Raw genomic sequence first — 23,345 nt, forward strand, 5'->3', positions numbered from 1 at the left:
CCTGCCAAATCAGCCTTCTCCGCGAAGGAGAACACGTTTGGAGTTGGTTTCAAGGTGCGGAGACCACCAGCCAAGCAGCAGTGCCCACGGAGCCAGAGGCAGCCCAGACCCTCCTTGGCCCTATGGGGAGCCTAGGGCTAGGTGAGAACTAGGCAAGCGCTGCGATCCTGAGCCAAGCCGCCTTGGGGCTGAGCTTTGTTCCCCGAGCTCAGTTTCCCTTTGCAGAGTGCAGCTCCTAGGAGCGCGTTTTGTGCCGTTTCGCAGCTAGGCCCTAGGTGGGTCCGTCCCTAGCTGGCTATGGGTGGGTTGCCAGGGCCAGTGCACACAGGGCTTCTTCCTGCCAAATCAGCCTTCTCCGCGAAGGAGAACACGTTTGGAGTTGGTTTCAAGGTGCGGAGACCACCAGCCAAGCAGCAGTGCCCACGGAGCCAGAGGCAGCCCAGACCCTCCTTGGCCCTATGGGGAGCCTAGGGCTAGGTGAGAACTAGGCAAGCGCTGCGATCCTGAGCCAAGCCGCCTTGGGGCTGAGCTTTGTTCCCCGAGCACAGTTTCCCTTTGCAGAGTGCAGCTCCTAGGAGCGCGTTTTGTGCCGTTTCGCAGCTAGGCCCTAGGTGGGTCCGTCCCTAGCTGGCTGTGGGTGGGTTGCCAGGGCCAGTGCACACAGGGCTTCTTCCTGCCAAATCAGCCTTCTCCACGAAGGAGAACACGTTTGGAGTTGGTTTCAAGCTGCGGAGACCACCAACCAAGCAGCAGTGCCCACGGAGCCAGAGGCAGCCCAGACCCTCCTTGGCCCTATGGGGAGCCTAGGGCTAGGTGAGAACTAGGCAAGCGCTGCGATCCTGAGCCAAGCCGCCTTGGGGCTGAGCTTTGTTCCCCGAGCTCAGTTTCCCTTTGCAGAGTGCAGCTCCTAGGAGCGTGTTTTGTGCCGTTTCGCAGCTAGGCCCTAGGTGGGTCCGTCCCTAGCTGGCTATGGGTGGGTTGCCAGGGCCAGTGCACACAGGGCTTCTTCCTGCAAAATCAGCCTTCTCCGCGAAGGAGAACACGTTTGGAGTTGGTTTCAAGGTGCGGAGACCACCAGCCAAGCAGCAGTGCCCACGGAGCCAGAGGCAGCCCAGACCCTCCTTGGCCCTATGGGGAGCCTAGGGCTAGGTGAGAACTAGGCAAGCGCTGCGATCCTGAGCCAAGCCGCCTTGGGGCTGAGCTTTGTTCCCCGAGCACAGTTTCCCTTTGCAGAGTGCAGCTCCTAGGAGCGCGTTTTTTGCCGTTTCGCAGCTAGGCCCTAGGTGGGTCCGTCCCTAGCTGGCTATGGGTGGGTTGCCAGGGCCAGTGCACACAGAGCTTCTTCCTGCCAAATCAGCCTTCTCCACGAAGGAGAACACGTTTGGAGTTGGTTTCAAGCTGCGGAGACCACCAACCAAGCAGCAGTGCCCACGGAGCCAGAGGCAGCCCAGACCCTCCTTGGCCCTATGGGGAGCCTAGGGCTAGGTGAGAACTAGGCAAGCGCTGCGATCCTGAGCCAAGCCGCCTTGGGGCTGAGCTTTGTTCCCCGAGCTCAGTTTCCCTTTGCAGAGTGCAGCTCCTACGAGCGCGTTCTGTGCCGTTTCGCAGCTAGGCCCTAGGTGGGTCCCTCCCTAGCTGGCTATGGGTGGGTTGCCAGGGCCAGTGCACACAGGGCTTCTTCCTGCCAAATCAGCCTTCTCCGCGAAGGAGAACACGTTTGGAGTTGGTTTCAAGGTGCGGAGACCACCAGCCAAGCAGCAGTGCCCACGGAGCCAGAGGCAGCCCAGACCCTCCTTGGCCCTATGGGGAGCCTAGGGCTAGGTGAGAACTAGGCAAGCGCTGCGATCCTGAGCCAAGCCGCCTTGGGGCTGAGCTTTGTTCCCCGAGCACAGTTTCCCTTTGCAGAGTGCAGCTCCTAGGAGCGCGTTTTGTGCCGTTTCGCAGCTAGGCCCTAGGTGGGTCCGTCCCTAGCTGGCTGTGGGTGGGTTGCCAGGGCCAGTGCACACAGGGCTTCTTCCTGCCAAATCAGCCTTCTCCACGAAGGAGAACACGTTTGAAGTTGGTCTCAAGCTGCGGAGACCACCAACCAAGCAGCAGTGCCCACGGAGCCAGAGGCAGCCCAGACCCTCCTTGGCCCTATGGGGAGCCTAGGGCTAGGTGAGAACTAGGCAAGCGCTGCGATCCTGAGCCAAGCCGCCTTGGGGCTGAGCTTTGTTCCCCGAGCTCAGTTTCCCTTTGCAGAGTGCAGCTCCTAGGAGCGTGTTTTGTGCCGTTTCGCAGCTAGGCCCTAGGTGGGTCCGTCCCTAGCTGGCTATGGGTGGGTTGCCAGGGCCAGTGCACACAGGGCTTCTTCCTGCCAAATCAGCCTTCTCCGCGAAGGAGAACACGTTTGGAGTTGGTTTCAAGGTGCGGAGACCACCAGCCAAGCAGCAGTGCCCACGGAGCCAGAGGCAGCCCAGACCCTCCTTGGCCCTATGGGGAGCCTAGGGCTAGGTGAGAACTAGGCAAGCGCTGCGATCCTGAGCCAAGCCGCCTTGGGGCTGAGCTTTGTTCCCCGAGCACAGTTTCCCTTTGCAGAGTGCAGCTCCTAGGAGCGCGTTTTGTGCCGTTTCGCAGCTAGGCCCTAGGTGGGTCCCTCCCTAGCTGGCTATGGGTGGGTTGCTAGGGCCAGTGCACACAGGGCTTCTTCCTGCAAAATCAGCCTTCTCCGCGAAGGAGAACACGTTTGGAGTTGGTTTCAAGGTGCGGAGACCACCAGCCAAGCAGCAGTGCCCACGGAGCCAGAGGCAGCCCAGACCCTCCTTGGCCCTATGGGGAGCCTAGGGCTAGGTGAGAACTAGGCAAGCGCTGCGATCCTGAGCCAAGCCGCCTTGGGGCTGAGCTTTGTTCCCCGAGCTCAGTTTCCCTTTGCAGAGTGCAGCTCCTAGGAGCGCGTTTTGTGCCGTTTCGCAGCTAGGCCCTAGGTGGGTCCGTCCCTAGCTGGCTATGGGTGGGTTGCCAGGGCCAGTGCACACAGGGCTTCTTCCTGCCAAATCAGCCTTCTCCGCGAAGGAGAACACGTTTGGAGTTGGTTTCAAGGTGCGGAGACCACCAGCCAAGCAGCAGTGCCCACGGAGCCAGAGGCAGCCCAGACCCTCCTTGGCCCTATGGGGAGCCTAGGGCTAGGTGAGAACTAGGCAAGCGCTGCGATCCTGAGCCAAGCCGCCTTGGGGCTGAGCTTTGTTCCCCGAGCACAGTTTCCCTTTGCAGAGTGCAGCTCCTAGGAGCGCGTTTTGTGCCGTTTCGCAGCTAGGCCCTAGGTGGGTCCGTCCCTAGCTGGCTGTGGGTGGGTTGCCAGGGCCAGTGCACACAGGGCTTCTTCCTGCCAAATCAGCCTTCTCCACGAAGGAGAACACGTTTGGAGTTGGTTTCAAGCTGCGGAGACCACCAACCAAGCAGCAGTGCCCACGGAGCCAGAGGCAGCCCAGACCCTCCTTGGCCCTATGGGGAGCCTAGGGCTAGGTGAGAACTAGGCAAGCGCTGCGATCCTGAGCCAAGCCGCCTTGGGGCTGAGCTTTGTTCCCCGAGCTCAGTTTCCCTTTGCAGAGTGCAGCTCCTAGGAGCGTGTTTTGTGCCGTTTCGCAGCTAGGCCCTAGGTGGGTCCGTCCCTAGCTGGCTATGGGTGGGTTGCCAGGGCCAGTGCACACAGGGCTTCTTCCTGCCAAATCAGCCTTCTCCGCGAAGGAGAACACGTTTGGAGTTGGTTTCAAGGTGCGGAGACCACCAGCCAAGCAGCAGTGCCCACGGAGCCAGAGGCAGCCCAGACCCTCCTTGGCCCTATGGGGAGCCTAGGGCTAGGTGAGAACTAGGCAAGCGCTGCGATCCTGAGCCAAGCCGCCTTGGGGCTGAGCTTTGTTCCCTGAGCACAGTTTCCCTTTGCAGAGTGCAGCTCCTAGGAGCGCGTTTTGTGCCGTTTCGCAGCTAGGCCCTAGGTGGGTCCCTCCCTAGCTGGCTATGGGTGGGTTGCTAGGGCCAGTGCACACAGGGCTTCTTCCTGCCAAATCAGCCTTCTCCGCGAAGGAGAACACGTTTGGAGTTGGTTTCAAGCTGCGGAGACCACCAGCCAAGCAGCAGTGCCCACGGAGCCAGAGGCAGCCCAGACCCTCCTTGACCCTATGGGGAGCCTAGGGCTAGGTGAGAACTAGGCAAGCGCTGCGATCCTGAGCCAAGCCGCCTTGGGGCTGAGCTTTGTTCCCCGAGCACAGTTTCCCTTTGCAGAGTGCAGCTCCTAGGAGCGCGTTTTGTGCCGTTTCGCAGCTAGGCCCTAGGTGGGTCCGTCCCTAGCTGGCTGTGGGTGGGTTGCCAGGGCCAGTGCACACAGGGCTTCTTCCTGCCAAATCAGCCTTCTCCGCGAAGGAGAACACGTTTGGAGTTGGTTTCAAGCTGCAGAGAGCACCAACCAAGCAGCAGTGCCCACGGAGCCAGAGGCAGCCCAGACCCTCCTTGGCCCTATGGGGAGCCTAGGGCTAGGTGAGAACTAGGCAAGCGCTGCGATCCTGAGCCAAGCCGCCTTGGGGCTGAGCTTTGTTCCCCGAGCTCAGTTTCCCTTTGCAGAGTGCAGCTCCTAGGAGCGCGTTTTGTGCCGTTTCGCAGCTAGGCCCTAGGTGGGTCCCTCCCTAGCTGGCTATGGGTGGGTTGCCAGGGCCAGTGCACACAGGGCTTCTTCCTGCCAAATCAGCCTTCTCCGCGAAGGAGAACACGTTTGGAGTTGGTTTCAAGGTGCGGAGACCACCAGCCAAGCAGCAGTGCCCACGGAGCCAGAGGCAGCCCAGACCCTCCTTGGCCCTATGGGGAGCCTAGGGCTAGGTGAGAACTAGGCAAGCGCTGCGATCCTGAGCCAAGCCGCCTTGGGGCTGAGCTTTGTTCCCCGAGCTCAGTTTCCCTTTGCAGAGTGCAGCTCCTACGAGCGCATTCTGTGCCGTTTCGCAGCTAGGCCCTAGGTGGGTCCCTCCCTAGCTGGCTATGGGTGGGTTGCCAGGGCCAGTGCACACAGGGCTTCTTCCTGCCAAATCAGCCTTCTCCACGAAGGAGAACACGTTTGGAGTTGGTTTCAAGGTGCGGAGACCACCAGCCAAGCAGCAGTGCCCACGGAGCCAGAGGCAGCCCAGACCCTCCTTGACCCTATGGGGAGCCTAGGGCTAGGTGAGAACTAGGCAAGCGCTGCGATCCTGAGCCAAGCCGCCTTGGGGCTGAGGTTTGTTCCCCGAGCACAGTTTCCCTTTGCAGAGTGCAGCTCCTAGGAGCGCGTTTTGTGCCGTTTCGCAGCTAGGCCCTAGGTGGGTCCCTCCCTAGCTGGCTGTGGGTGGGTTGCCAGGGCCAGTGCACACAGGGCTTCTTCCTGCCAAATCAGCCTTCTCCACGAAGGAGAACACGTTTGGAGTTGGTTTCAAGCTGCGGAGACCACCAACCAAGCAGCAGTGCCCACGGAGCCAGAGGCAGCCCAGACCCTCCTTGGCCCTATGGGGAGCCTAGGGCTAGGTGAGAACTAGGCAAGCGCTGCGATCCTGAGCCAAGCCGCCTTGGGGCTGAGCTTTGTTCCCCGAGCACAGTTTCCCTTTGCAGAGTGCAGCTCCTAGGAGCGCGTTTTGTGCCGTTTCGCAGCTAGGCCCTAGGTGGGTCCGTCCCTAGCTGGCTGTGGGTGGGTTGCCAGGGCCAGTGCACACAGGGCTTCTTCCTGCCAAATCAGCCTTCTCCGCGAAGGAGAACACGTTTGGAGTTGGTTTCAAGCTGCAGAGACCACCAACCAAGCAGCAGTGCCCACGGAGCCAGAGGCAGCCCAGACCCTCCTTGGCCCTATGGGGAGCCTAGGGCTAGGTGAGAACTAGGCAAGCGCTGCGATCCTGAGCCAAGCCGCCTTGGGGCTGAGCTTTGTTCCCCGAGCTCAGTTTCCCTTTGCAGAGTGCAGCTCCTAGGAGCGCGTTTTGTGCCGTTTCGCAGCTAGGCCCTAGGTGGGTCCCTCCCTAGCTGGCTATGGGTGGGTTGCCAGGGCCAGTGCACACAGGGCTTCTTCCTGCCAAATCAGCCTTCTCCGCGAAGGAGAACACGTTTGGAGTTGGTTTCAAGGTGCGGAGACCACCAGCCAAGCAGCAGTGCCCACGGAGCCAGAGGCAGCCCAGACCCTCCTTGGCCCTATGGGGAGCCTAGGGCTAGGTGAGAACTAGGCAAGCGCTGCGATCCTGAGCCAAGCCGCCTTGGGGCTGAGGTTTGTTCCCCGAGCTCAGTTTCCCTTTGCAGAGTGCAGCTCCTACGAGCGCGTTCTGTGCCGTTTCGCAGCTAGGACCTAGGTGGGTCCCTCCCTAGCTGGCTATGGGTGGGTTGCCAGGGCCAGTGCACACAGGGCTTCTTCCTGCCAAATCAGCCTTCTCCGCGAAGGAGAACACGTTTGGAGTTGGTTTCAAGGTGCGGAGACCACCAGCCAAGCAGCAGTGCCCACGGAGCCAGAGGCAGCCCAGACCCTCCTTGACCCTATGGGGAGCCTAGGGCTAGGTGAGAACTAGGCAAGCGCTGGGATCCTGAGCCAAGCCGCCTTGGGGCTGAGGTTTGTTCCCCGAGCACAGTTTCCCTTTGCAGAGTGCAGCTCCTAGGAGCGCGTTTTGTGCCGTTTCGCAGCTAGGCCCTAGGTGGGTCCCTCCCTAGCTGGCTGTGGGTGGGTTGCCAGGGCCAGTGCACACAGGGCTTCTTCCTGCCAAATCAGCCTTCTCCACGAAGGAGAACACGTTTGGAGTTGGTTTCAAGCTGCGGAGACCACCAACCAAGCAGCAGTGCCCACGGAGCCAGAGGCAGCCCAGACCCTCCTTGGCCCTATGGGGAGCCTAGGGCTAGGTGAGAACTAGGCAAGCGCTGCGATCCTGAGCCAAGCCGCCTTGGGGCTGAGCTTTGTTCCCCGAGCACAGTTTCCCTTTGCAGAGTGCAGCTCCTAGGAGCGCGTTTTGTGCCGTTTCGCAGCTAGGCCCTAGGTGGGTCCGTCCCTAGCTGGGTATGGGTGGGTTGCCAGGGCCAGTGCACACAGGGCTTCTTCCTGCCAAATCAGCCTTCTCCGCGAAGGAGAACACGTTTGGAGTTGGTTTCAAGGTGCGGAGACCACCAGCCAAGCAGCAGTGCCCACGGAGCCAGAGGCAGCCCAGACCCTCCTTGGCCCTATGGGGAGCCTAGGGCTAGGTGAGAACTAGGCAAGCGCTGCGATCCTGAGCCAAGCCGCCTTGGGGCTGAGCTTTGTTCCCCGAGCACAGTTTCCCTTTGCAGAGTGCAGCTCCTAGGAGCGCGTTTTTTGCCGTTTCGCAGCTAGGCCCTAGGTGGGTCCGTCCCTAGCTGGCTATGGGTGGGTTGCCAGGGCCAGTGCACACAGGGCTTCTTCCTGCCAAATCAGCCTTCTCCACGAAGGAGAACACGTTTGGAGTTGGTTTCAAGGTGCGGAGACCACCAACCAAGCAGCAGTGCCCACGGAGCCAGAGGCAGCCCAGACCCTCCTGGGCCCTATGGGGAGCCTAGGGCTAGGTGAGAACTAGGCAAGCGCTGCGATCCTGAGCCAAGCCACCTTGGGGCTGAGCTTTGTTCCCCGAGCTCAGTTTCCCTTTGCAGAGTGCAGCTCCTAGGAGCGCGTTTTGTGCCGTTTCGCAGCTAGGCCCTAGGTGGGTCCGTCCCTAGCTGGCTATGGGTGGGTTGCCAGGGCCAGTGCACACAGGGCTTCTTCCTGCCAAATCAGCCTTCTCCGCGAAGGAGAACACGTTTGGAGTTGGTTTCACGGTGCGGAGACCACCAGCCAAGCAGCAGTGCCCACGGAGCCAGAGGCAGCCCAGACCCTCCTTGGCCCTATGGGGAGCCTAGGGCTAGGTGAGAACTAGGCAAGCGCTGCGATCCTGAGCCAAGCCGCCTTGGGGCTGAGCTTTGTTCCCCGAGCACAGTTTCCCTTTGCAGAGTGCAGCTCCTAGGAGCACGTTTTGTGCCGTTTCGCAGCTAGGCCCTAGGTGGGTCCCTCCCTAGCTGGCTGTGGGTGGGTTGCCAGGGCCAGTGCACACAGGGCTTCTTCCTGCCAAATCAGCCTTCTCCGCGAAGGAGAACACGTTTGGAGTTGGTTTCACGGTGCGGAGACCACCAGCCAAGCAGCAGTGCCCACGGAGCCAGAGGCAGCCCAGACCCTCCTTGGCCCTATGGGGAGCCTAGGGCTAGGTGAGAACTAGGCAAGCGCTGCGATCCTGAGCCAAGCCGCCTTGGGGCTGAGCTTTGTTCCCCGAGCACAGTTTCCCTTTGCAGAGTGCAGCTCCTAGGAGCGCGTTTTGTGCCGTTTCGCAGCTAGGCCCTAGGTGGGTCCCTCCCTAGCTGGCTATGGGTGGGTTGCCAGGGCCAGTGCACACAGGGCTTCTTCCTGCCAAATCAGCCTTCTCCGCGAAGGAGAACACGTTTGGAGTTGGTTTCAAGGTGCGGAGACCACCAGCCAAGCAGCAGTGCCCACGGAGCCAGAGGCAGCCCAGACCCTCCTTGGCCCTATGGGGAGCCTAGGGCTAGGTGAGAACGAGGCAAGCGCTGCGATCCTGAGCCAAGCCGCCTTGGGGCTGAGCTTTATTCCCCGAGCTCAGTTTCCCTTTGCAGAGTGCAGCTCCTAGGAGCGCGTTTTGTGCCGTTTCGCAGCTAGGCCCTAGGTGGGTCCGTCCCTAGCTGGCTATGGGTGGGTTGCCAGGGCCAGTGCACACAGGGCTTCTTCCCGCCAAATCAGCCTTCTCCGCGAAGGAGAACACGTTTGGAGTTGGTTTCACGGTGCGGAGACCACCAGCCAAGCAGCAGTGCCCACGGAGCCAGAGGCAGCCCAGACCCTCCTTGGCCCTATGGGGAGCCTAGGGCTAGGTGAGAACTAGGCAAGCGCTGCGATCCTGAGCCAAGCCGCCTTGGGGCTGAGCTTTGTTCCCCGAGCACAGTTTCCCTTTGCAGAGTGCAGCTCCTAGGAGCGCGTTTTGTGCCGATTCGCAGCTAGGCCCTAGGTGGGTCCGTCCCTAGCTGGCTGTGGGTGGGTTGCCAGGGCCAGTGCACACAGGGCTTCTTCCTGCCAAATCAGCCTTCTCCGCGAAGGAGAACACGTTTGGAGTTGGTTTCAAGCTGCAGAGACCACCAACCAAGCAGCAGTGCCCACGGAGCCAGAGGCAGCCCAGACCCTCCTTGGCCCTATGGGGCGCCTAGGGCTAGGTGAGAACTAGGCAAGCGCTGCGATCCTGAGCCAAGCCGCCTTGGGGCTGAGCTTTGTTCCCCGAGCTCAGTTTCCCTTTGCAGAGTGCAGCTCCTAGGAGCGCGTTTTGTGCCGTTTCGCAGCTAGGCCCTAGGTGGGTCCCTCCCTAGCTGGCTATGGGTGGGTTGCCAGGGCCAGTGCACACAGGGCTTCTTCCTGCCAAATCAGCCTTCTCCGCGAAGGAGAACACGTTTGGAGTTGGTTTCAAGGTGCGGAGACCACCAGCCAAGCAGCAGTGCCCACGGAGCCAGAGGCAGCCCAGACCCTCCTTGGCCCTATGGGGAGCCTAGGGCTAGGTGAGAACTAGGCAAGCGCTGCGATCCTGAGCCAAGCCGCCTTGGGGCTGAGCTTTGTTCCCCGAGCTCAGTTTCCCTTTGCAGAGTGCAGCTCCTAGGAGCGTGTTTTGTGCCGTTTCGCAGCTAGGCCCTAGGTGGGTCCGTCCCTAGCTGGCTATGGGTGGGTTGCCAGGGCCAGTGCACACAGGGCTTCTTCCTGCCAAATCAGCCTTCTCCGCGAAGGAGAACACGTTTGGAGTTGGTTTCAAGGTGCGGAGACCACCAGCCAAGCAGCAGTGCCCACGGAGCCAGAGGCAGCCCAGACCCTCCTTGGCCCTATGGGGAGCCTAGGGCTAGGTGAGAACTAGGCAAGCGCTGCGATCCTGAGCCAAGCCGCCTTGGGGCTGAGCTTTGTTCCCCGAGCACAGTTTCCCTTTGCAGAGTGCAGCTCCTAGGAGCGCGTTTTGTGCCGTTTCGCAGCTAGGCCCTAGGTGGGTCCCTCCCTAGCTGGCTATGGGTGGGTTGCTAGGGCCAGTGCACACAGGGCTTCTTCCTGCCAAATCAGCCTTCTCCGCGAAGGAGAACACGTTTGGAGTTGGTTTCAAGGTGCGGAGACCACCAGCCAAGCAGCAGTGCCCACGGAGCCAGAGGCAGCCCAGACCCTCCTTGGCCCTATGGGGAGCCTAGGGCTAGGTGAGAACTAGGCAAGCGCTGCGATCCTGAGCCAAGCCGCCTTGGGGCTGAGCTTTGTTCCCCGAGCTCAGTTTCCCTTTGCAGAGTGCAGCTCCTAGGAGCGCGTTTTGTGCCGTTTCGCAGCTAGGCCCTAGGTGGGTCCGTCCCTAGCTGGCTATGGGTGGGTTGCCAGGGCCAGTGCACACAGGGCTTCTTCCTGCCAAATCAGCCTTCTCCGCGAAGGAGAACACGTTTGGAGTTGGTTTCAAGGTGCGGAGACCACCAGCCAAGCAGCAGTGCCCACGGAGCCAGAGGCAGCCCAGACCCTCCTTGGCCCTATGGGGAGCCTAGGGCTAGGTGAGAACTAGGCAAGCGCTGCGATCCTGAGCCAAGCCGCCTTGGGGCTGAGCTTTGTTCCCCGAGCACAGTTTCCCTTTGCAGAGTGCAGCTCCTAGGAGCGCGTTTTGTGCCGTTTCGCAGCTAGGCCCTAGGTGGGTCCCTCCCTAGCTGGCTGTGGGTGGGTTGCCAGGGCCAGTGCACACAGGGCTTCTTCCTGCCAAATCAGCCTTCTCCACGAAGGAGAACACGTTTGGAGTTGGTTTCAAGCTGCGGAGACCACCAACCAAGCAGCAGTGCCCACGGAGCCAGAGGCAGCCCAGACCCTCCTTGGCCCTATGGGGAGCCTAGGGCTAGGTGAGAACTAGGCAAGCGCTGCGATCCTGAGCCAAGCCGCCTTGGGGCTGAGCTTTGTTCCCCGAGCTCAGTTTCCCTTTGCAGAGTGCAGCTCCTACGAGCGCGTTCTGTGCCGTTTCGCAGCTAGGCCCTAGGTGGGTCCCTCCCTAGCTGGCTATGGGTGGGTTGCCAGGGCCAGTGCACACAGGGCTTCTTCCTGCCAAATCAGCCTTCTCCGCGAAGGAGAACACGTTTGGAGTTGGTTTCAAGGTGCGGAGACCACCAGCCAAGCAGCAGTGCCCACGGAGCCAGAGGCAGCCCAGACCCTCCTTGGCCCTATGGGGAGCCTAGGGCTAGGTGAGAACTAGGCAAGCGCTGCGATCCTGAGCCAAGCCGCCTTGGGGCTGAGCTTTGTTCCCCGAGCACAGTTTCCCTTTGCAGAGTGCAGCTCCTAGGAGCGCGTTTTGTGCCGTTTCGCAGCTAGGCCCTAGGTGGGTCCGTCCCTAGCTGGCTGTGGGTGGGTTGCCAGGGCCAGTGCACACAGGGCTTCTTCCTGCCAAATCAGCCTTCTCCACGAAGGAGAACACGTTTGAAGTTGGTCTCAAGCTGCGGAGACCACCAACCAAGCAGCAGTGCCCACGGAGCCAGAGGCAGCCCAGACCCTCCTTGGCCCTATGGGGAGCCTAGGGCTAGGTGAGAACTAGGCAAGCGCTGCGATCCTGAGCCAAGCCGCCTTGGGGCTGAGCTTTGTTCCCCGAGCTCAGTTTCCCTTTGCAGAGTGCAGCTCCTAGGAGCGTGTTTTGTGCCGTTTCGCAGCTAGGCCCTAGGTGGGTCCGTCCCTAGCTGGCTATGGGTGGGTTGCCAGGGCCAGTGCACACAGGGCTTCTTCCTGCCAAATCAGCCTTCTCCGCGAAGGAGAACACGTTTGGAGTTGGTTTCAAGGTGCGGAGACCACCAGCCAAGCAGCAGTGCCCACGGAGCCAGAGGCAGCCCAGACCCTCCTTGGCCCTATGGGGAGCCTAGGGCTAGGTGAGAACTAGGCAAGCGCTGCGATCCTGAGCCAAGCCGCCTTGGGGCTGAGCTTTGTTCCCCGAGCACAGTTTCCCTTTGCAGAGTGCAGCTCCTAGGAGCGCGTTTTGTGCCGTTTCGCAGCTAGGCCCTAGGTGGGTCCCTCCCTAGCTGGCTATGGGTGGGTTGCTAGGGCCAGTGCACACAGGGCTTCTTCCTGCCAAATCAGCCTTCTCCGCGAAGGAGAACACGTTTGGAGTTGGTTTCAAGGTGCGGAGACCACCAGCCAAGCAGCAGTGCCCACGGAGCCAGAGGCAGCCCAGACCCTCCTTGGCCCTATGGGGAGCCTAGGGCTAGGTGAGAACTAGGCAAGCGCTGCGATCCTGAGCCAAGCCGCCTTGGGGCTGAGCTTTGTTCCCCGAGCTCAGTTTCCCTTTGCAGAGTGCAGCTCCTAGGAGCGCGTTTTGTGCCGTTTCGCAGCTAGGCCCTAGGTGGGTCCGTCCCTAGCTGGCTATGGGTGGGTTGCCAGGGCCAGTGCACACAGGGCTTCTTCCTGCCAAATCAGCCTTCTCCGCGAAGGAGAACACGTTTGGAGTTGGTTTCAAGGTGCGGAGACCACCAGCCAAGCAGCAGTGCCCACGGAGCCAGAGGCAGCCCAGACCCTCCTTGGCCCTATGGGGAGCCTAGGGCTAGGTGAGAACTAGGCAAGCGCTGCGATCCTGAGCCAAGCCGCCTTGGGGCTGAGCTTTGTTCCCCGAGCACAGTTTCCCTTTGCAGAGTGCAGCTCCTAGGAGCGCGTTTTGTGCCGTTTCGCAGCTAGGCCCTAGGTGGGTCCGTCCCTAGCTGGCTGTGGGTGGGTTGCCAGGGCCAGTGCACACAGGGCTTCTTCCTGCCAAATCAGCCTTCTCCACGAAGGAGAACACGTTTGGAGTTGGTTTCAAGCTGCGGAGACCACCAACCAAGCAGCAGTGCCCACGGAGCCAGAGGCAGCCCAGACCCTCCTTGGCCCTATGGGGAGCCTAGGGCTAGGTGAGAACTAGGCAAGCGCTGCGATCCTGAGCCAAGCCGCCTTGGGGCTGAGCTTTGTTCCCCGAGCTCAGTTTCCCTTTGCAGAGTGCAGCTCCTAGTAGCGTGTTTTGTGCCGTTTCGCAGCTAGGCCCTAGGTGGGTCCGTCCCTAGCTGGCTATGGGTGGGTTGCCAGGGCCAGTGCACACAGGGCTTCTTCCTGCCAAATCAGCCTTCTCCGCGAAGGAGAACACGTTTGGAGTTGGTTTCAAGGTGCGGAGACCACCAGCCAAGCAGCAGTGCCCACGGAGCCAGAGGCAGCCCAGACCCTCCTTGGCCCTATGGGGAGCCTAGGGCTAGGTGAGAACTAGGCAAGCGCTGCGATCCTGAGCCAAGCCGCCTTGGGGCTGAGCTTTGTTCCCTGAGCACAGTTTCCCTTTGCAGAGTGCAGCTCCTAGGAGCGCGTTTTTTGCCGTTTCGCAGCTAGGCCCTAGGTGGGTCCGTCCCTAGCTGGCTATGGGTGGGTTGCCAGGGCCAGTGCACACAGAGCTTCTTCCTGCCAAATCAGCCTTCTCCACGAAGGAGAACACGTTTGGAGTTGGTTTCAAGCTGCGGAGACCACCAACCAAGCAGCAGTGCCCACGGAGCCAGAGGCAGCCCAGACCCTCCTTGGCCCTATGGGGAGCCTAGGGCTAGGTGAGAACTAGGCAAGCGCTGCGATCCTGAGCCAAGCCGCCTTGGGGCTGAGCTTTGTTCCCCGAGCTCAGTTTCCCTTTGCAGAGTGCAGCTCCTACGAGCGCGTTCTGTGCCGTTTCGCAGCTAGGCCCTAGGTGGGTCCCTCCCTAGCTGGCTATGGGTGGGTTGCCAGGGCCAGTGCACACAGGGCTTCTTCCTGCCAAATCAGCCTTCTCCGCGAAGGAGAACACGTTTGGAGTTGGTTTCAAGGTGCGGAGACCACCAGCCAAGCAGCAGTGCCCACGGAGCCAGAGGCAGCCCAGACCCTCCTTGGCCCTATGGGGAGCCTAGGGCTAGGTGAGAACTAGGCAAGCGCTGCGATCCTGAGCCAAGCCGCCTTGGGGCTGAGCTTTGTTCCCCGAGCACAGTTTCCCTTTGCAGAGTGCAGCTCCTAGGAGCGCGTTTTGTGCCGTTTCGCAGCTAGGCCCTAGGTGGGTCCGTCCCTAGCTGGCTGTGGGTGGGTTGCCAGGGCCAGTGCACACAGGGCTTCTTCCTGCCAAATCAGCCTTCTCCACGAAGGAGAACACGTTTGAAGTTGGTCTCAAGCTGCGGAGACCACCAACCAAGCAGCAGTGCCCACGGAGCCAGAGGCAGCCCAGACCCTCCTTGGCCCTATGGGGAGCCTAGGGCTAGGTGAGAACTAGGCAAGCGCTGCGATCCTGAGCCAAGCCGCCTTGGGGCTGAGCTTTGTTCCCCGAGCTCAGTTTCCCTTTGCAGAGTGCAGCTCCTAGGAGCGCGTTTTGTGCCGTTTCGCAGCTAGGCCCTAGGTGGGTCCGTCCCTAGCTGGCTATGGGTGGGTTGCCAGGGCCAGTGCACACAGGGCTTCTTCCTGCCAAATCAGCCTTCTCCGCGAAGGAGAACACGTTTGGAGTTGGTTTCAAGGTGCGGAGACCACCAGCCAAGCAGCAGTGCCCACGGAGCCAGAGGCAGCCCAGACCCTCCTTGGCCCTATGGGGAGCCTAGGGCTAGGTGAGAACTAGGCAAGCGCTGCGATCCTGAGCCAAGCCGCCTTGGGGCTGAGCTTTGTTCCCCGAGCACAGTTTCCCTTTGCAGAGTGCAGCTCCTAGGAGCGCGTTTTGTGCCGTTTCGCAGCTAGGCCCTAGGTGGGTCCCTCCCTAGCTGGCTATGGGTGGGTTGCTAGGGCCAGTGCACACAGGGCTTCTTCCTGCCAAATCAGCCTTCTCCGCGAAGGAGAACACGTTTGGAGTTGGTTTCAAGGTGCGGAGACCACCAGCCAAGCAGCAGTGCCCACGGAGCCAGAGGCAGCCCAGACCCTCCTTGGCCCTATGGGGAGCCTAGGGCTAGGTGAGAACTAGGCAAGCGCTGCGATCCTGAGCCAAGCCGCCTTGGGGCTGAGCTTTGTTCCCCGAGCTCAGTTTCCCTTTGCAGAGTGCAGCTCCTAGGAGCGCGTTTTGTGCCGTTTCGCAGCTAGGCCCTAGGTGGGTCCGTCCCTAGCTGGCTATGGGTGGGTTGCCAGGGCCAGTGCACACAGGGCTTCTTCCTGCCAAATCAGCCTTCTCCGCGAAGGAGAACACGTTTGGAGTTGGTTTCAAGGTGCGGAGACCACCAGCCAAGCAGCAGTGCCCACGGAGCCAGAGGCAGCCCAGACCCTCCTTGGCCCTATGGGGAGCCTAGGGCTAGGTGAGAACTAGGCAAGCGCTGCGATCCTGAGCCAAGCCGCCTTGGGGCTGAGGTTTGTTCCCCGAGCACAGTTTCCCTTTGCAGAGTGCAGCTCCTAGGAGCGCGTTTTGTGCCGTTTCGCAGCTAGGCCCTAGGTGGGTCCGTCCCTAGCTGGCTGTGGGTGGGTTGCCAGGGCCAGTGCACACAGGGCTTCTTCCTGCCAAATCAGCCTTCTCCACGAAGGAGAACACGTTTGGAGTTGGTTTCAAGCTGCGGAGACCACCAACCAAGCAGCAGTGCCCACGGAGCCAGAGGCAGCCCAGACCCTCCTTGGCCCTATGGGGAGCCTAGGGCTAGGTGAGAACTAGGCAAGCGCTGCGATCCTGAGCCAAGCCGCCTTGGGGCTGAGCTTTGTTCCCCGAGCTCAGTTTCCCTTTGCAGAGTGCAGCTCCTAGGAGCGTGTTTTGTGCCGTTTCGCAGCTAGGCCCTAGGTGGGTCCGTCCCTAGCTGGCTATGGGTGGGTTGCCAGGGCCAGTGCACACAGGGCTTCTTCCTGCCAAATCAGCCTTCTCCGCGAAGGAGAACACGTTTGGAGTTGGTTTCAAGGTGCGGAGACCACCAGCCAAGCAGCAGTGCCCACGGAGCCAGAGGCAGCCCAGACCCTCCTTGGCCCTATGGGGAGCCTAGGGCTAGGTGAGAACTAGGCAAGCGCTGCGATCCTGAGCCAAGCCGCCTTGGGGCTGAGCTTTGTTCCCCGAGCACAGTTTCCCTTTGCAGAGTGCAGCTCCTAGGAGCGCGTTTTTTGCCGTTTCGCAGCTAGGCCCTAGGTGGGTCCGTCCCTAGCTGGCTATGGGTGGGTTGCCAGGGCCAGTGCACACAGAGCTTCTTCCTGCCAAATCAGCCTTCTCCACGAAGGAGAACACGTTTGGAGTTGGTTTCAAGCTGCGGAGACCACCAACCAAGCAGCAGTGCCCACGGAGCCAGAGGCAGCCCAGACCCTCCTTGGCCCTATGGGGAGCCTAGGGCTAGGTGAGAACTAGGCAAGCGCTGCGATCCTGAGCCAAGCCGCCTTGGGGCTGAGCTTTGTTCCCCGAGCTCAGTTTCCCTTTGCAGAGTGCAGCTCCTACGAGCGCGTTCTGTGCCGTTTCGCAGCTAGGCCCTAGGTGGGTCCCTCCCTAGCTGGCTATGGGTGGGTTGCCAGGGCCAGTGCACACAGGGCTTCTTCCTGCCAAATCAGCCTTCTCCGCGAAGGAGAACACGTTTGGAGTTGGTTTCAAGGTGCGGAGACCACCAGCCAAGCAGCAGTGCCCACGGAGCCAGAGGCAGCCCAGACCCTCCTTGGCCCTATGGGGAGCCTAGGGCTAGGTGAGAACTAGGCAAGCGCTGCGATCCTGAGCCAAGCCGCCTTGGGGCTGAGCTTTGTTCCCCGAGCACAGTTTCCCTTTGCAGAGTGCAGCTCCTAGGAGCGCGTTTTGTGCCGTTTCGCAGCTAGGCCCTAGGTGGGTCCGTCCCTAGCTGGCTGTGGGTGGGTTGCCAGGGCCAGTGCACACAGGGCTTCTTCCTGCCAAATCAGCCTTCTCCACGAAGGAGAACACGTTTGAAGTTGGTCTCAAGCTGCGGAGACCACCAACCAAGCAGCAGTGCCCACGGAGCCAGAGGCAGCCCAGACCCTCCTTGGCCCTATGGGGAGCCTAGGGCTAGGTGAGAACTAGGCAAGCGCTGCGATCCTGAGCCAAGCCGCCTTGGGGCTGAGCTTTGTTCCCCGAGCTCAGTTTCCCTTTGCAGAGTGCAGCTCCTAGGAGCGCGTTTTGTGCCGTTTCGCAGCTAGGCCCTAGGTGGGTCCGTCCCTAGCTGGCTATGGGTGGGTTGCCAGGGCCAGTGCACACAGGGCTTCTTCCTGCCAAATCAGCCTTCTCCGCGAAGGAGAACACGTTTGGAGTTGGTTTCAAGGTGCGGAGACCACCAGCCAAGCAGCAGTGCCCACGGAGCCAGAGGCAGCCCAGACCCTCCTTGGCCCTATGGGGAGCCTAGGGCTAGGTGAGAACTAGGCAAGCGCTGCGATCCTGAGCCAAGCCGCCTTGGGGCTGAGCTTTGTTCCCCGAGCACAGTTTCCCTTTGCAGAGTGCAGCTCCTAGGAGCGCGTTTTGTGCCGTTTCGCAGCTAGGCCCTAGGTGGGTCCCTCCCTAGCTGGCTATGGGTGGGTTGCTAGGGCCAGTGCACACAGGGCTTCTTCCTGCCAAATCAGCCTTCTCCGCGAAGGAGAACACGTTTGGAGTTGGTTTCAAGGTGCGGAGACCACCAGCCAAGCAGCAGTGCCCACGGAGCCAGAGGCAGCCCAGACCCTCCTTGGCCCTATGGGGAGCCTAGGGCTAGGTGAGAACTAGGCAAGCGCTGCGATCCTGAGCCAAGCCGCCTTGGGGCTGAGCTTTGTTCCCCGAGCTCAGTTTCCCTTTGCAGAGTGCAGCTCCTAGGAGCGCGTTTTGTGCCGTTTCGCAGCTAGGCCCTAGGTGGGTCCGTCCCTAGCTGGCTATGGGTGGGTTGCCAGGGCCAGTGCACACAGGGCTTCTTCCTGCCAAATCAGCCTTCTCCGCGAAGGAGAACACGTTTGGAGTTGGTTTCAAGGTGCGGAGACCACCAGCCAAGCAGCAGTGCCCACGGAGCCAGAGGCAGCCCAGACCCTCCTTGGCCCTATGGGGAGCCTAGGGCTAGGTGAGAACTAGGCAAGCGCTGCGATCCTGAGCCAAGCCGCCTTGGGGCTGAGCTTTGTTCCCCGAGCACAGTTTCCCTTTGCAGAGTGCAGCTCCTAGGAGCGCGTTTTGTGCCGTTTCGCAGCTAGGCCCTAGGTGGGTCCGTCCCTAGCTGGCTGTGGGTGGGTTGCCAGGGCCAGTGCACACAGGGCTTCTTCCTGCCAAATCAGCCTTCTCCACGAAGGAGAACACGTTTGGAGTTGGTTTCAAGCTGCGGAGACCACCAACCAAGCAGCAGTGCCCACGGAGCCAGAGGCAGCCCAGACCCTCCTTGGCCCTATGGGGAGCCTAGGGCTAGGTGAGAACTAGGCAAGCGCTGCGATCCTGAGCCAAGCCGCCTTGGGGCTGAGCTTTGTTCCCCGAGCTCAGTTTCCCTTTGCAGAGTGCAGCTCCTAGGAGCGTGTTTTGTGCCGTTTCGCAGCTAGGCCCTAGGTGGGTCCGTCCCTAGCTGGCTATGGGTGGGTTGCCAGGGCCAGTGCACACAGGGCTTCTTCCTGCCAAATCAGCCTTCTCCGCGAAGGAGAACACGTTTGGAGTTGGTTTCAAGGTGCGGAGACCACCAGCCAAGCAGCAGTGCCCACGGAGCCAGAGGCAGCCCAGACCCTCCTTGGCCCTATGGGGAGCCTAGGGCTAGGTGAGAACTAGGCAAGCGCTGCGATCCTGAGCCAAGCCGCCTTGGGGCTGAGCTTTGTTCCCCGAGCACAGTTTCCCTTTGCAGAGTGCAGCTCCTAGGAGCGCGTTTTGTGCCGTTTCGCAGCTAGGCCCTAGGTGGGTCCCTCCCTAGCTGGCTATGGGTGGGTTGCTAGGGCCAGTGCACACAGGGCTTCTTCCTGCCAAATCAGCCTTCTCCGCGAAGGAGAACACGTTTGGAGTTGGTTTCAAGCTGCGGAGACCACCAGCCAAGCAGCAGTGCCCACGGAGCCAGAGGCAGCCCAGACCCTCCTTGACCCTATGGGGAGCCTAGGGCTAGGTGAGAACTAGGCAAGCGCTGCGATCCTGAGCCAAGCCGCCTTGGGGCTGAGGTTTGTTCCCCGAGCACAGTTTCCCTTTGCAGAGTGCAGCTCCTAGGAGCGCGTTTTGTGCCGTTTCGCAGCTAGGCCCTAGGTGGGTCCGTCCCTAGCTGGCTATGGGTGGGTTGCCAGGGCCAGTGCACACAGGGCTTCTTCCTGCCAAATCAGCCTTCTCCGAGAAGGAGAACACGTTTGGAGTTGGTTTCAAGGTGCGGAGACCACCAACCAAGCAGCAGTGCCCACGGAGCCAGAGGCAGCCCAGACCCTTCTGGGCCCTATGGGGAGCCTAGGGCTAGGTGAGAACTAGGCAAGCGCTGCGATCCTGAGCCAAGCCGCCTTGGGGCTGAGCTTTGTTCCCCGAGCTCAGTTTCCCTTTGCAGAGTGCAGCTCCTAGGAGCGTGTTTTGTGCCGTTTCGCAGCTAGGCCCTAGGTGGGTCCGTCCCTAGCTGGCTATGGGTGGGTTGCCAGGGCCAGTGCACACAGGGCTTCTTCCTGCCAAATCAGCCTTCTCCGCGAAGGAGAACACGTTTGGAGTTGGTTTCAAGGTGCGGAGACCACCAGCCAAGCAGCAGTGCCCACGGAGCCAGAGGCAGCCCAGACCCTCCTTGGCCCTATGGGGAGCCTAGGGCTAGGTGAGAACTAGGCAAGCGCTGCGATCCTGAGCCAAGCCGCCTTGGGGCTGAGCTTTGTTCCCCGAGCACAGTTTCCCTTTGCAGAGTGCAGCTCCTAGGAGCGCGTTTTGTGCCGTTTCGCAGCTAGGCCCTAGGTGGGTCCGTCCCTAGCTGGCTATGGGTGGGTTGCCAGGGCCAGTGCACACAGGGCTTCTTCCTGCCAAATCAGCCTTCTCCGCGAAGGAGAACACGTTTGGAGTTGGTTTCAAGGTGCGGAGACCACCAGCCAAGCAGCAGTGCCCACGGAGCCAGAGGCAGCCCAGACCCTCCTTGGCCCTATGGGGAGCCTAGGGCTAGGTGAGAACTAGGCAAGCGCTGCGATCCTGAGCCAAGCCGCCTTGGGGCTGAGCTTTGTTCCCCGAGCACAGTTTCCCTTTGCAGAGTGCAGCTCCTAGGAGCGCGTTTTGTGCCGTTTCGCAGCTAGGCCCTAGGTGGGTCCCTCCCTAGCTGGCTATGGGTGGGTTGCTAGGGCCAGTGCACACAGGGCTTCTTCCTGCCAAATCAGCCTTCTCCGCGAAGGAGAACACGTTTGGAGTTGGTTTCAAGGTGCGGAGACCACCAGCCAAGCAGCAGTGCCCACGGAGCCAGAGGCAGCCCAGACCCTCCTTGGCCCTATGGGGAGCCTAGGGCTAGGTGAGAACTAGGCAAGCGCTGCGATCCTGAGCCAAGCCGCCTTGGGGCTGAGCTTTGTTCCCCGAGCTCAGTTTCCCTTTGCAGAGTGCAGCTCCTAGGAGCGCGTTTTGTGCCGTTTCGCAGCTAGGCCCTAGGTGGGTCCGTCCCTAGCTGGCTATGGGTGGGTTGCCAGGGCCAGTGCACACAGGGCTTCTTCCTGCCAAATCAGCCTTCTCCGCGAAGGAGAACACGTTTGGAGTTGGTTTCAAGGTGCGGAGACCACCAGCCAAGCAGCAGTGCCCACGGAGCCAGAGGCAGCCCAGACCCTCCTTGGCCCTATGGGGAGCCTAGGGCTAGGTGAGAACTAGGCAAGCGCTGCGATCCTGAGCCAAGCCGCCTTGGGGCTGAGCTTTGTTCCCCGAGCACAGTTTCCCTTTGCAGAGTGCAGCTCCTAGGAGCGCGTTTTGTGCCGTTTCGCAGCTAGGCCCTAGGTGGGTCCGTCCCTAGCTGGCTGTGGGTGGGTTGCCAGGGCCAGTGCACACAGGGCTTCTTCCTGCCAAATCAGCCTTCTCCACGAAGGAGAACACGTTTGGAGTTGGTTTCAAGCTGCGGAGACCACCAACCAAGCAGCAGTGCCCACGGAGCCAGAGGCAGCCCAGACCCTCCTTGGCCCTATGGGGAGCCTAGGGCTAGGTGAGAACTAGGCAAGCGCTGCGATCCTGAGCCAAGCCGCCTTGGGGCTGAGCTTTGTTCCCCGAGCTCAGTTTCCCTTTGCAGAGTGCAGCTCCTAGGAGCGTGTTTTGTGCCGTTTCGCAGCTAGGCCCTAGGTGGGTCCGTCCCTAGCTGGCTATGGGTGGGTTGCCAGGGCCAGTGCACACAGGGCTTCTTCCTGCCAAATCAGCCTTCTCCGCGAAGGAGAACACGTTTGGAGTTGGTTTCAAGGTGCGGAGACCACCAGCCAAGCAGCAGTGCCCACGGAGCCAGAGGCAGCCCAGACCCTCCTTGGCCCTATGGGGAGCCTAGGGCTAGGTGAGAACTAGGCAAGCGCTGCGATCCTGAGCCAAGCCGCCTTGGGGCTGAGCTTTGTTCCCCGAGCACAGTTTCCCTTTGCAGAGTGCAGCTCCTAGGAGCGCGTTTTGTGCCGTTTCGCAGCTAGGCCCTAGGTGGGTCCCTCCCTAGCTGGCTATGGGTGGGTTGCTAGGGCCAGTGCACACAGGGCTTCTTCCTGCCAAATCAGCCTTCTCCGCGAAGGAGAACACGTTTGGAGTTGGTTTCAAGCTGCGGAGACCACCAGCCAAGCAGCAGTGCCCACGGAGCCAGAGGCAGCCCAGACCCTCCTTGACCCTATGGGGAGCCTAGGGCTAGGTGAGAACTAGGCAAGCGCTGCGATCCTGAGCCAAGCCGCCTTGGGGCTGAGGTTTGTTCCCCGAGCACAGTTTCCCTTTGCAGAGTGCAGCTCCTAGGAGCGCGTTTTGTGCCGTTTCGCAGCTAGGCCCTAGGTGGGTCCGTCCCTAGCTGGCTATGGGTGGGTTGCCAGGGCCAGTGCACACAGGGCTTCTTCCTGCCAAATCAGCCTTCTCCGAGAAGGAGAACACGTTTGGAGTTGGTTTCAAGGTGCGGAGACCACCAACCAAGCAGCAGTGCCCACGGAGCCAGAGGCAGCCCAGACCCTTCTGGGCCCTATGGGGAGCCTAGGGCTAGGTGAGAACTAGGCAAGCGCTGCGATCCTGAGCCAAGCCGCCTTGGGGCTGAGCTTTGTTCCCCGAGCTCAGTTTCCCTTTGCAGAGTGCAGCTCCTAGGAGCGTGTTTTGTGCCGTTTCGCAGCTAGGCCCTAGGTGGGTCCGTCCCTAGCTGGCTATGGGTGGGTTGCCAGGGCCAGTGCACACAGGGCTTCTTCCTGCCAAATCAGCCTTCTCCGCGAAGGAGAACACGTTTGGAGTTGGTTTCAAGGTGCGGAGACCACCAGCCAAGCAGCAGTGCCCACGGAGCCAGAGGCAGCCCAGACCCTCCTTGGCCCTATGGGGAGCCTAGGGCTAGGTGAGAACTAGGCAAGCGCTGCGATCCTGAGCCAAGCCGCCTTGGGGCTGAGCTTTGTTCCCCGAGCACAGTTTCCCTTTGCAGAGTGCAGCTCCTAGGAGCGCGTTTTGTGCCGTTTCGCAGCTAGGCCCTAGGTGGGTCCCTCCCTAGCTGGCTATGGGTGGGTGGCTAGGGCCAGTGCACACAGGGCTTCTTCCTGCCAAATCAGCCTTCTCCGCGAAGGAGAACACGTTTGGAGTTGGTTTCAAGGTGCGGAGACCACCAGCCAAGCAGCAGTGCCCACGGAGCCAAAGGCAGCCCAGACCCTCCTTGACCCTATGGGGAGCCTAGGGCTAGGTGAGAACTAGGCAAGCGCTGCGATCCTGAGCCAAGCCGCCTTGGGGCTGAGGTTTGTTCCCCGAGCACAGTTTCCCTTTGCAGAGTGCAGCTCCTAGGAGCGCGTTTTGTGCCGTTTCGCAGCTAGGCCCTAGGTGGGTCCGTCCCTAGCTGGCTATGGGTGGGTTGCCAGGGCCAGTGCACACAGGGCTTCTTCCTGCCAAATCAGCCTTCTCCGCGAAGGAGAACACGTTTGGAGTTGGTTTCAAGGTGCGGAGACCACCAACCAAGCAGCAGTGCCCACGGAGCCAGAGGCAGCCCAGACCCTCCTGGGCCCTATGGGGAGCCTAGGGCTAGGTGAGAACTAGGCAAGCGCTGCGATCCTGAGCCAAGCCGCCTTGGGGCTGAGCTTTGTTCCCCGAGCTCAGTTTCCCTTTGCAGAGTGCAGCTCCTAGGAGCGCGTTTTGTGCCGTTTCGCAGCTAGGCCCTAGGTGGGTGCGTCCCTAGCTGGCTATGGGTGGGTTGCCAGGGCCAGTGCACACAGGGCTTCTTCCTGCCAAATCAGCCTTCTCCGCGAAGGAGAACACGTTTGGAGTTGGTTTCACGGTGCGGAGACCACCAGCCAAGCAGCAGTGCCCACGGAGCCAGAGGCAGCCCAGACCCTCCTTGGCCCTATGTGGAGCCTAGGGCTAGGTGAGAACTAGGCAAGCGCT

Source organism: Sus scrofa, chromosome 11, assembly GCF_054392235.1.
Source record: "Sus scrofa isolate SSC_HxYL_T2T_F1_AM1 chromosome 11, Sscrofa_HxYL_maternal_Yorkshire_Landrace_v2.0, whole genome shotgun sequence".
In the NCBI taxonomy this organism is placed as follows: Eukaryota; Metazoa; Chordata; class Mammalia; order Artiodactyla; family Suidae; genus Sus; species Sus scrofa.